This window comes from Vicia villosa, unplaced genomic scaffold, assembly GCF_029867415.1.
Source record: "Vicia villosa cultivar HV-30 ecotype Madison, WI unplaced genomic scaffold, Vvil1.0 ctg.005233F_1_1, whole genome shotgun sequence".
Lineage (NCBI taxonomy): Eukaryota > Viridiplantae > Streptophyta > Magnoliopsida > Fabales > Fabaceae > Vicia > Vicia villosa.
The window spans coordinates 1-12,431 of NW_026706591.1; the positions used below are offsets into that span (position 1 = coordinate 1).

The 12,431-nt window shown below is 32.8% G+C and overlaps 1 long non-coding RNA gene across 1 annotated transcript; it reads left to right on the forward strand.

The window, feature by feature from the left end:
- The first annotated feature begins 8,268 nt into the window (after positions 1–8,268).
- On the forward strand, positions 8,269–11,386 carry LOC131642527 (uncharacterized). The gene is made up of 3 exons (XR_009295925.1): positions 8,269–9,488; positions 10,263–10,372; positions 11,223–11,386. It is a non-coding gene; the product is annotated as an uncharacterized LOC131642527 (long non-coding RNA).
- Positions 11,387–12,431: the final 1,045 nt, after the last annotated feature.

A 12,431-nucleotide genomic window follows, 5' to 3' on the forward strand; every position in this document is an offset into this window, starting at 1 on the left:
GATGCCCCCATTTTGCCTTGTTAACCAAGTCTCTAATTCGCCAAACTCAGACACTGGGCGTCTGGCACTGACCATGTTAACTGCTATTGGAGGAACTTCAGAGATTTGTATTTTCTGGAGTTTCATCCTGAGGTCTTCAGTGGCCTCGCTGCTTTCTTCCTTCGAGGCTTCAGTTATCTCTGCCTTGGAAGATTCTTCAACATCAGTATTGAAGATTATGTCACCATTTAGGCTTTCAGTAGCCTGCTTTCCATTGAACCTTGATTTAGTTTCTACAACCTCGACTTCAGACGCCTCCACCATGTTGATATCTTCTACCTCACAGAGGCTAGCGTCAGCAATGTTCAGAGGATTTGAATCTACCCTCATTTGATTCTTGGTTTTGTCAGCAAACTTCAACCTTCCATCATTGAGAGCATTTTGAATTAGATCCCTGAAAAGAAAACATTGAGAAGTTTTATGGCCTAAAAAACCATGATATTTACAGAAACCTCTTTTCTTCCGTTGTTCCAACGGAGGAATTTCGGAATTTGGGGGTAGTATCATTTGGCCATCTTTTACCAGTAAATCAAATATTTCATCACATTTGGTAATGTCAAATGTATAAGTTTTCTTAGGGAACCTATCATTCTTATCATTTTCTACTGGGTTTTTTCCATTTGCTGGATTTAACAATTTGCAAGCATAAGGTGGCGCTTCTTTTAATTCAGCCAAGTCTATTTCGACTTCTTCAGGGCTATATGAGTCATTGAAAGACTCCTCATCAACATTCTCGGCTTCGACGTACGCCACTCTTTCTTTCTGATAGCTTTTTTTTGCCCTAGCTTTTTCCGCCTTCAGGCGTTCGACCTGTCGAACCCTATCTGCTAATTGGGCCATGTCCCTGAGATATTGGGTATCTAGTTTCTTTCTTATTGAATAATCCAAACCACCCGCAGCCATTTCAACAAGTTCATGCTCTGGGACTGTTGTAAAACACCTTGATTTCAACAGACGGAACCTATTCAAATAATCATCAATTGTTTCTGTGAATTTTCTTTTAACACTGGCCAATTCTTTCAAACTTATCTTAGTTTGGCCCATGTAGAATTGCTCATGGAAAAGTCTTTCCAAGTATGCCCATGCATCTATCGAATTCAGTGGCAAAGTAGTAAACCAAATGAAGGCATTTTTTGTCAGTGAACTAGGGAAATATTTGATCCTTAAATCCTCGTTTCCCGCTAAGTCTCCTGCTTCCGTCAAATATCTAGCAATATGTTCCACCGTTGACTCGTTCGTTTTGCCTGAAAACTTTGTAAATTTGGGTACCTTGGTGCCCCTAGGCAGTTCTGTTTGCATGATATAATCTGATATAGGGGATGTATAGTTTGGACGTCTAAGTCCAGTACTAAGGCCATTGTTGGCCGTAACCCTTTCTATCATGGCAGTTAAGTTATTTTCTGTAGCTAGATTTTCTCTTCTGACTCTTTGAACAATTTCATCTGGGTGTTCGTTCCTACCCACAATCCTTAATCTGGGTTGCTCCTCCTCCGTTTCTTGTCGGACGGGGACAGTTCTTTGATTTGAAGCTTCTAAGTTAATTATTGGAGTCCCTTCGAACACCTCTGTTCTTCGTGAGGGGCCTACATCCCTAGTAGCCGTCCTAGATGATGGAACTATGTCTTGTACACGTTCTAAAACGGGCCTCTCTTCTTGATTCGAAGGCTGTTTGTCTTTCCTTTTAGGTGGCGTTACTCCCATGAATTCTGCCATTCGATTCATCTGAGATGATATCTTTTGGAAAGTCTCCATGTTTTCTCTATTCGTAGTAGTAACATTTGCCATTAGTGGGCTTAAAACTGAAGTCAATTCTCTGGCTAAAACCCCTACCATATCATGGTTGCTTGCATCCATTTCTTGTCGAAATGCTGCTTGGTTATTTGTGGTAAAGTGAGGCATCTGGGTAGAGAAAACAGTGTTATGTGCACTTCGACCCACTGAACTAACATTTGGTGAAAATGTCGCATTGTTAGTTGGGGGATATATATGTCTTGCCCCTCGTATGCCTGTTCCATGTGGGTATGGCATTCCGTATGGATTATTTGGTCTCCATTCGAAAGCGGAGTTTGTGCCTTGACCAAATAAATTGTTTGCAGCATTTGTCGAGGCAAACAATACGTCCTCTGCGCTTGTGGATGAGGGTGCGGTTGTCGACACTGAAACTGGAACAGTCCCTGAGGGTGCTGTATTATTTTCAGGCATAGTCTGGGAATTATCTGCAGGTCTCGATCCATTTGGACCCGTTGCATCTCGTGCTTCTTGAGTAGAAGTCGAATTTGCCGCTCCTGATCCTGAACCTTGTGGGGGATCTTGATTACCCCCTGCACTGGCCGTAACAGCCATTTTCCTGTTGTACCTTCGTTTGGGAATCGGTTGTGCATTGTCTTTTAATTTACCGTTCCTAAGGTTCATACAAGGTCTTGATATTGTCTAGACAAAAACAAAACAATTGATTAAGACAATCCGCGTGACACTGTCCCACTGGGCGTGCCAATTTGTTTACGGTGATTTCCGGTAAACAACCGCTAGTCTTCCAAACTATAATAAATATGATTTGGTTACTTGCAGGATCGACTAGATTGATCCTAGGACACATAGTCAAGAAGATTGTTATCAATGTTCATTTGAATCATATTCGTAATTTGTCCTCTTCGATGAGTATTGTTCGATTCAAGAATCTTGGTAATTGCTTCGTTATATGTAATTATAACTTCAACAAGAAAAATAAATAACATAACATATGAAACTTAAAAATTGTTAAAACATAAAGAATCTTAAACTGCAGAAACGTTAAGGACTTTAAAAGTAAATGATCATGAAAGTAAATTCGAAAGTAAAATAAAGATACAGGAATGTAAATGACAAGAAATAAATGGAATGCAGTAACTCAGAAATGTATTCGAAAATGAAATACAATACACATGTATTAAAATGGTGGTGTCATACGTACATTTTCTCAGCGAACTCTTTCTCGTAACACTTGATACTTGAGTAAATATGTGAGTGATTTGTACAAAATGAACACACAGAATCCTAACACTAAGACTCCTATTTATACTAGTTTCGACCTTAACGGTCCTACACTAATCTGCTGCCACGTTTCTCATCAGAACTTCCAGCGAAGCCATCTGTTGTTGAACGGTTACGAAACCGTCTTCGAATTTCAAATCTTCCCGCCTGAGTCCATCTTCGACGCGTGGCAGTGTATTAAACAAACACTACTAAAAAACACGCTAAGTAGTAATACTTGAATATATACTTTATAAATTTTGTCTAAGTCCCGAAGACATATGCTTTCATTAGTCTTTCAGTGTTCACTATCTTCAACGAACTTAGAAGTCTGTATCTTCGAGGCATGACCATCAGTAGCCATTCTTTTACTTTTTAAGGGACGGCCATCAATAACCATCTCTTCCTTCGATTCTCAACCTCTTCGAAGGACAAACAATATGAAACGAAATCTTCAGCTAACAGCAGCGTGCATAAGGATATACCTTATACACATTAACACATCCCATCTTTAGTTATTCAAGAACTCTAAAAGAGATTTATTAATTTTCTATTCTCAATTATTCATGAACTAAAAAACAAATTCATAATTTTTCTATTCTTCAGGATATTTTATATATTCTTCAAGGACTATATAAGAAAATTATTATTTTGCTATCCATTTATATGCTCTTCAGGAACTATATAAGAAATTCAATATATTTCTATCATTTAGGGATGTTTTATATTTTCTTTAGGAATAATATAAGAAATTCAATATTTGTTGATCCTTTAGGGATGCTTGATATATTTTTTAAATATATCAAACTCATTACTATCCTTCAGGGTATTTATTAAGTTCTTCATTAAGTTCTTCAGAACTACATAAATAATTTGTTTTGCTATCCTTCAGGAATATTTGATAAGTTCTTCAAAAACTAAATAACAAATTATTATTTTGCTATCCTTCATGGATACTTTATAAGTTCTTCAGGAACTCAAAGTTCTTTATAAGTTCTGCTAGATCTATATAATGTTATTTTGCTATCTGTTATACCCCAAAATTTGCCCGCATATTTTTTTCAAGAAAACTCCAATCTAAAAATTAGGAGTTTCATATAATCATGGATTTTTATTTCACAAATATCCTGACATATGAAATACTTAGTTTTTAGATTTTTTCTTATACAGTATTTTGGCTCGCTGTTGGATTTACTCTTACGCAAACGCCAAGTACTGTTTTTTGCTTCACACACGCTATTTATTTGATATTTGTTTACAGATAAATAGTACTGACACAATTGGTACAGAGTTAAATCTTTCGCAGGCGCAGAGTCTGGGATTCAGACGGTACTAGTAACAAGTAAATTATTACTAATTTTTGTTTCCCACTAATCTCTTTTCAAATCTCTTTTTCAAAAATCAAATCTTAACTTTATTCCATACATCTCTCTTTTTTCCAACACTACCATACACTTTCTTTCAAATCTTACTTCCACTCAAATTTTCCTTTTTTGTACGGAATCACTTCATTCCCCAACGTCTCTATCCTTCTTTCCATGCTATAAATACCTCTCATTTTTTCCATAAAATCTCACATCAAATTCTAAATCATTTCTCAAATTTCTACTTCATATCCATTCTCTCTTCTTCCCCCGGCAAAATGGCGAAGCGGATGGAAACATGTTTTCTTATGGTCATCACCATTGCTACGGTGATCATGTCCTTCTTCTGTCTGCATAGTCCGGAAAAATGTGGACCTGCGATGGTTACACTCCCGATCATCTATTTTCTGTTGGTCATAGCATGGGTTATTAATCGTCATTCTTAAAGTTTGTCGTATCTCTTATTTTCTTAAATATACCGTTTACTCGTCGTACTGTTCATTATAGTATGTAATGTTTGTACTGTCAGTATTAAATGTCGTACTATTTGTCATATTGTTGCTTAAATATTCAGATAATATTTTGTGTGTTTTCTGCCAGTCAAATATTTATGTTTCTGTGCATTAAATGATTTTTCAAGGTTATTATCGGTAATTTTGCTCGCGTACAGTAAATAATAGTTATTTATTATGTCTGTGTTTTTTAACAAGTCATGTAAATAAACTTTCATCTTTCACATAAAACAAAAACAACAAAAAGAAAATTAACTTTGACTGTTGATTTTTCACTCTCGCTGTTACATGCCAGAATAGTCACTTGACAGTCAAACTGCTGACAGTACAGTTCTCCGTGTTTTGTACCATCAATAAAATCAAACTTTTGCATTTCAAAATTCCAAGATTTTTGTCCTAGAAGTCTTCTGAATATCACATGATTAGCAGAGACTCAGCACTGCACAAAAATCAGGTACGCTTAACTGTCTCCTACACAAACAGTCCCTGACTAGGGTTTCTTGTTTTTTCAGGAGAAACAAGTTTTTGAGACTTCAAATGGATTTCATGGACCTCCATACATCTCAAAGTACCATCATACAAATTTTCAAACTTCAATTCACTCAGACGCACCGTCAGCAGCTCAAACAGTCAACAGACGACCCGTTTGACCAAAAAAGTCAACAGACAGTCAAAAATGAAAGTTTTTGTCAACATCCATATTTTGTAAAAGGATTCATCATTTGATTATTGGATGATCATAATTCATCAAGGAAAGATCAAAAATCAACAAAACCCTAAGATTCAAAATTAGGGTTTTCTCCTAAAAAGTCAACTGAACTTTGACTGGTCATAACTCTCTCATCCTTCATCCAAAAAGTTCAAAACAAAGCTCATTTTGAAGGAAATTCAATTATCTTTCAAATGCAATTGATCCCATGGTCATTACATTCACCATTTGAAAAATATGAACAAAGACATTACAGGTCATTTTCAAAGTCAACAAAAAGACACTTTTTTCAAAAGGACACACAAGGAGCATCAAAAATCATTTTGACATGAGACCAAAGACATTGGTTAGAGGACTCTTTGAGGTTTCCAAAAAGTGCAAGATCTCCTTCATATGACAAAAATTGAGGGACTTACACCTTGTTGAAGTTGGCTAAATTTTGGGAAAATGCATAAAACCAACATTGCTCAAAAATGTATTTTTTCCAAATGGGGCCAAGTTTTCATGGTTCAAACATGTTTGCCATGATATTATGGGCCTCCCACGACCAAGAAAAAGCCCACACCATTTTTATCCATTTTTGGTTTAATTTTATCCTATTTTAAGATTAAATGAAAATGGAAAATGGAAGGATAATGGATAGCTTAGTTTCTAAGCATGAGTCATCCAAGAATCTTTAATTTTCTGCAGAAGATTGAGGTACAAGGCAAGAGCATTGAAGAGAAGCAAGACTTGGTCAACAATTCAAAGGTTTTAATATAAAAAAATCAAGAATTCAACAAAGGCAACCAAAGGTTTCTTGGCTTCAATTCTAAGCACAACATAGCTTATATCTAGCTTAGAGTACTTCACAAATAAAAAAACCATGAATTCAGAAGAGAATCTATGCTGGTAACCATACTTGTAATCACTTAAATTTTTCAAAGAAATTCCAAATTCGAATTTTGAATTCAAGTCAGTTTCAATACAAACTAAACATTCAAACACCTTCCTCAAGTATCACTGAAACTATTCCAATCATTTCCCAGCCTTGAAACCCACTGAACTAAGCACTACAGGTCACGATTTATTTAAAATAAAACCAACTCGTATCTGATCATTCAGGCATGTTTAACAAGATGTAGACATATATTTGAACTTAGCTTAATGTCCTGATCATTTCTGGACATTTAATTAAAGTTTGGGAGCCTGTACACGAAACTACCATTTTAGGGTTTCTTAGTTCAAATTTAGGGTTTTTCGTTAGAACCAAAAATAGGACAAATTAAGGGCATGGTTGAATTCAGTAGATTGAGACGAATCGAATGGGCATGTCGCGCCAAATTTATATTCATGTTTGACCCTATTCGCTATTTTGCAGGTTTAGAAGGTATCTATTACAGCGCTTTTATTACAAAAACGTTATTAAAGGTGCTGGCTGGAGGTTGAAGACGATGAGGTGTCCTCACCTCAATGGATAGAACGCGCGCGCCAGTGTTTTTGAATCCTGGGTTCCCATGTGCGCTTTACATCATCTTTCCATGTGACCTCAATATCTGGCCTGTCTGATCTCATTAAACTCTCAATCCAACGCATCAAAACACTCATCCTTACCATGGTCCTCATTTAAATACCACACCTGATCATTCATCTTTTTATTTTCTATTTTATTTTAATTTCTTTGTTAAATTAATTAAAAATAGTTTTAAAAATCCAAAAAATACACAAAAAATATTTTTAAGTTTCTAAAATAATATTTTATTTTCTGATATAAAAATATTTTATTTTTCTTCATAATTTGAATATTTTGTGTAATTGATTAGATAATATGCATATATTTATCTTTTAATTATTTTCACCCAATCAAAAATCATAAAAAATTTGTTCTTTATATTAAATATTGTTTATATATTATAAACTAATTTTGTACATATTTTGAATAATTTTCTCTTCAAGTTTTAATTATTTGTGTAATTATTTATATAATTATGTATTAATTAACTTAATAGATTTCAAATCAAATTTAAAAAAAAACAAAAAAAATTAGTTTTGTTTTAAATTTAAGGGTTAATAGGTATTTACACCCCTGTAATGTTAGCGAATTTTGCTTTTCCCCCCTCGGTTGCCAAAGGCAGGTTTTGGCAACGGTTTTTTCAAAAAAATCGTTGCCAAAACCTGTTTTTGGCAACGGAGGGGGGTAAAGCAAAATTCGCTAACATTACAGGGGTGTAAATGCCTATTAACCCTAAATTTAATTAACAAGCATTTTTGAACATATTTTGAACTTAATTTTTAGGTTTGAAATTTATTTTCATCTTTTTTCCTCATTTTAATTTAATTAATCATGCATTAATTATAATTAAAATCAATCATAAAAATTCAAAAACATTTCTTTTATATTTCTTGCAATTTAAATTCCTAGATAAATGTATAGGTTGTCAAATCATACAATAGAAAAAAGCAAGATGAGAATTTGGGCAAGTTTGCCACTTGGCAAATCCACATCTCTTCTTCTATTTTTAAATCTTCTATAAATGGCAACTTCCCTAAATTGTATTTTACTACTACAGTATTTTTTTATTATTTTCTTTTCTCTCATTACTTAATAGCATGACCAAATACAAATAATCAAATGCATAGTATAATTCTTTTCTTTTACGCTTCCCACTTTTCATTGTTTGCAGCAATTCCACCTCCTATTTTCAATGCTGATTTCCTATTCTCAATACAAACCCTTCAATTCTATTTTCTTTTCTCCCAATTTCCAATTCCCAATTCCTAATCAACAACCATTATTTTATCATTTCCTCCATCTTCATCATTCATCTTCTTTCAAATTTTTTTTTATCGCATGTGAATGCAAATGGGAGGCAAGAAAATTTCACTAATGGTAATTATATAGTTGAGGAGGAATCTTCTTATGCACATAGTGGAGAGTCCTTCAAAAGAAATTTTCAACTTCTCCTTTTGCAAAAAGCTCCGATGCAGATGCAGAAACACACAGGTAGTTTGTTCTCTATTTTTTCTGTCTCGAAGCTGGTCTGTTGCCCCCGGTCCATTTCACGGCACCTCCGTTGATTGCTAACGCGGTTGTTCTTTCGTCCAACCGGGAGAATCGCCGATAGCCACGACGACGAACAAGGAAAAACCGAAGACGACGGTTCACACGATTTTCCAGACGAATTCTCCGTCTTATTAGATCTCGAACGGGACAAATCTGACAGAATCTCGAAGACTGCGTTGTTGCTCCGTTCAGAAGAATATTGTCAAGACACCCAATTCTCATTCAATGTTACTTCAAGAGATTCAAGAGAATGCAGGAAAAATATAAAGTTTAATTATCTTTTTAGTTTAAACATTTGCCTTCTATTTTCTCTATCAGTTTTAACGCTTGAAATCATTATGCTCACTTGAGAAAGTTGTGCAAGAGTATAGTTATTCGAAGGTGGAAGGTATTACTGGTAGGTGGAAGGTAATGCTTATTATAGTGCATCTCATTACCTGTGAGCTTATAATTGAAGTCAATGATTAGTTTGGACACAGAGTTTAACTTTAGTTGTCTTATATTAGACATTATTTATGAATTGTTCTAATTTTGGTTTATATGATTTGTACATTTTATTCACCAAAACAAAAATACAAGGAACATGAACACTAAAAGTAGACGTGCTTTGGGTACACAGAAGAATATTATGAAATGAAAGGCTTCTGAATTGATTTTTATGATCTGAAGTTGGTGTTAATAGCCTTATTTTTATGATCAGTCAGGCTTCTGAATTGATTTTATTAGGAAAGAATCATGAGTTGTTTCAGCTGTTTCCAAGAGGATGAGTTCCACAAGGTTGCTGAAAGTGGAGAACTGTAAAAATCCAGCAGGTAATTTGATTCATAAACTAGAGGGCTGCATCAAAGATGATATATATGGTTCATTCTGTTCATGCAATGCAAGACACATTAGCCCTATTCAATTTGTTCAATGGAGGCTTCTGCCATAGTTTGGTTTAGTTAAATTTGCACCTACATAAAGACATAAAGACATAAATACAGTATAGTACATTAGAAGTTGTAGTTTTATTTTGTTTTTGGTTTTCGATTGGTTTATGTTGTGCATTAAGTTGGAGATAAATATGATGGCTTGATAATACTCTCTTGAAAGTTTTTTAAAATCTTATTCAATTAACATGAAGTTCATGTTGATGGACACCTAAAAAATAGTGTTTGTCCAATAAGTTATTAGTCCATAACCAGTAAATAATTTAAGGGTAGTCATTAGCATTTTTTTATGTTTATATCAAGTGTGGGCTCATAAACTCTCTTCATTATTATTTTTTTGCTTTTCATGACTTTACACACATAGTAGAAGTATGGAATCAAATGGGATTCAATTTTTGTCTCTTAGTTTATGTCTCTTTAGAATGGACATATGTAGAACCGATTGGCATATTTTAATCGAAATTGTCGTCACCAATGGACATGCCTTTGGTTTGTTCCAGCCTTTGGTAGATTTATTGACATTTTTAGATGAGTATTTTCATGTCTCCCATTCATAATTCATTTTAACTTTTCTCCCTCTTTAGATGTGTTGAAATATTGTTATCTTAGTAAATAATGATTTTACTTATGCTATAGTTTCACTATTTTTTTATGCAGGTGACATTAAAGATGATATTGAAAATCTAAACTTCATAGAAGAAAGAAAGAGAAATTTCAAAACTTCATAGTATAAAGAAAGAGAAAAATCAAAACTTCATAGAAGAAAGGTAATAAACACTATAAAGTGATGAATATTATTGTATAAATATGTGGGCAGAGGTTTAGAGATTTTAATATTTTCACTATTTAGCTTTACCTTTAAAAAAAAAGTGATTCTGTGAGTGATGAAGTTAGTGATTTTGCAACTTATCCATTCAAATGCTATAGATAGTTATGATGGTGCTATCCTTTGAATTTGAATTTGAACATGGTTATGATTCAAATTGTATACATTTGCTGGACATGGTTATGATGGTATTCGTGTTTGCTTTAACATGGTTCTGATTCAATTTTTTTTATACAACTATGATGGAAGGTTTGATTTTAAACGATGTTGTGAGATTTTTTACTTAAATTATGAAATTATTTTGTTTGTTATCTTTAGAAGGATGCCTTGACATAGTTAGGCTACTTAGCTTTGAAAAAATTGAAAGCACTCTACGATTTTTCGATTTCTATTGAAAGTGATCTTGTCAATTTTATTAATACTAATGGACTAATTGTACTTATACCATTTTGTAGTCTTATTAGTCAAACAATAGATAATATTTATGCAGCTTGCTTGGAGATGTATGTTGCTTGGAGATATATGTTTTCATCATGTCAGACAAAACTGATAGAAACTCTAAACCATATTTTATTGTCCTGTCAAAGTTATAATGCATCAGACCTATCTGCTATCTCATTTATCTGCATCTAATAGTTATCTGTTATGTCAAACAAAACTGATAAAAACTCTAAATACCTTTTTTTGTTATCAGTTAAAAAAGGTTAAAGGAAAGGAACCAGTTTCACTTGATTGGATTGTATAATTGTGTTAAATGACACTTTATTTATTTAAATTTTTTGTTGATACAGGGAGCTTGGTGTTGGAATTGAACCATGTAGTCCTCTTGGGAATTTGGTTTTTTTTTGTTGTTGTTGGAATTGTATACTTAGACTGTGTTTTTTCTGCATGTCATGAAACTATTAAAGAGGATGTGATTGTACAAACTCAAATATATACATATTGTTTGATTGAGAATGAAAATCATCAGCACTAATACTTATATGTAATCTCTTTTTCCAACTTTTGAACAATTGTGTTGTTAATTAGATATCTACCACAGATAAGTTTGTAAACCAAAATTTTAACCAATCAATAATATCATTTGAACAATGTTTAATAATGAATAAATAAAATTAAAAAAAATAGGTGCCTTTTCCTAATATTATTGGTTAATTTTGTATTTCATTATTTTGAAAAAAAATTAAAATACAATCCTTTTTAGTTTATTTATTTTTTTTCTTAAAAAAAAATTGGTTAAACAAATTTTAAAAAATATTTAAAGAAATGGGGCGCACCTTCCACTTTTGTAGGATAGTTTTTTTTTTATTTTATTTTATTTATTTCTTATTCATTTGATTTAATTTTGTCAATAAATTTTAATTATTAAAAAAATATAATAGTTTTATATTTGGTCTTTTGTTTTCCTTTTAAGAAAATAATAAATAAATTTTTTTGAAATTATATCAGATAGTTTTTCAGTAATAGCAATCCAATATTATAATATAATATAATAAAATATTAAATTTAACACGTGTAAATTCTATCTTACTAATTTTCTTTCGTCTTTTAACACATCTAAATACTAATTTTTAAAATACATGCTTACTATAAATTTTATATCAATTCAATAAACTTTTAATAAATAATAATAAATAATAAATTTAAATTATAAGTTTTTAAAAAATATTATAAAACATTTAACCCGTGCCTCGCACGGGTCTAAATACTAGTTCATGTAAATAGCGTAGTTTACATTTCCCGCAAAATCGATGTAATAGCGTAGATTTACTTTCCGCATTTTACATTTCCGCATTTTAAATTCCAGCACATATAAACTGCGTACATGCCAAAGATAAAATTGAACCGTTAGATCACTAACTTCAAAGATAAAATATCTGAATCTAAACACAATCACACTTGCACCTCTTAGGGTAATCCCTTTCTCATTCTTTTCAAAATCAAAATCAAATTCTATTATTTCAAACGCAAAATCGAACTTTTGTTTATATCCGGTGAAA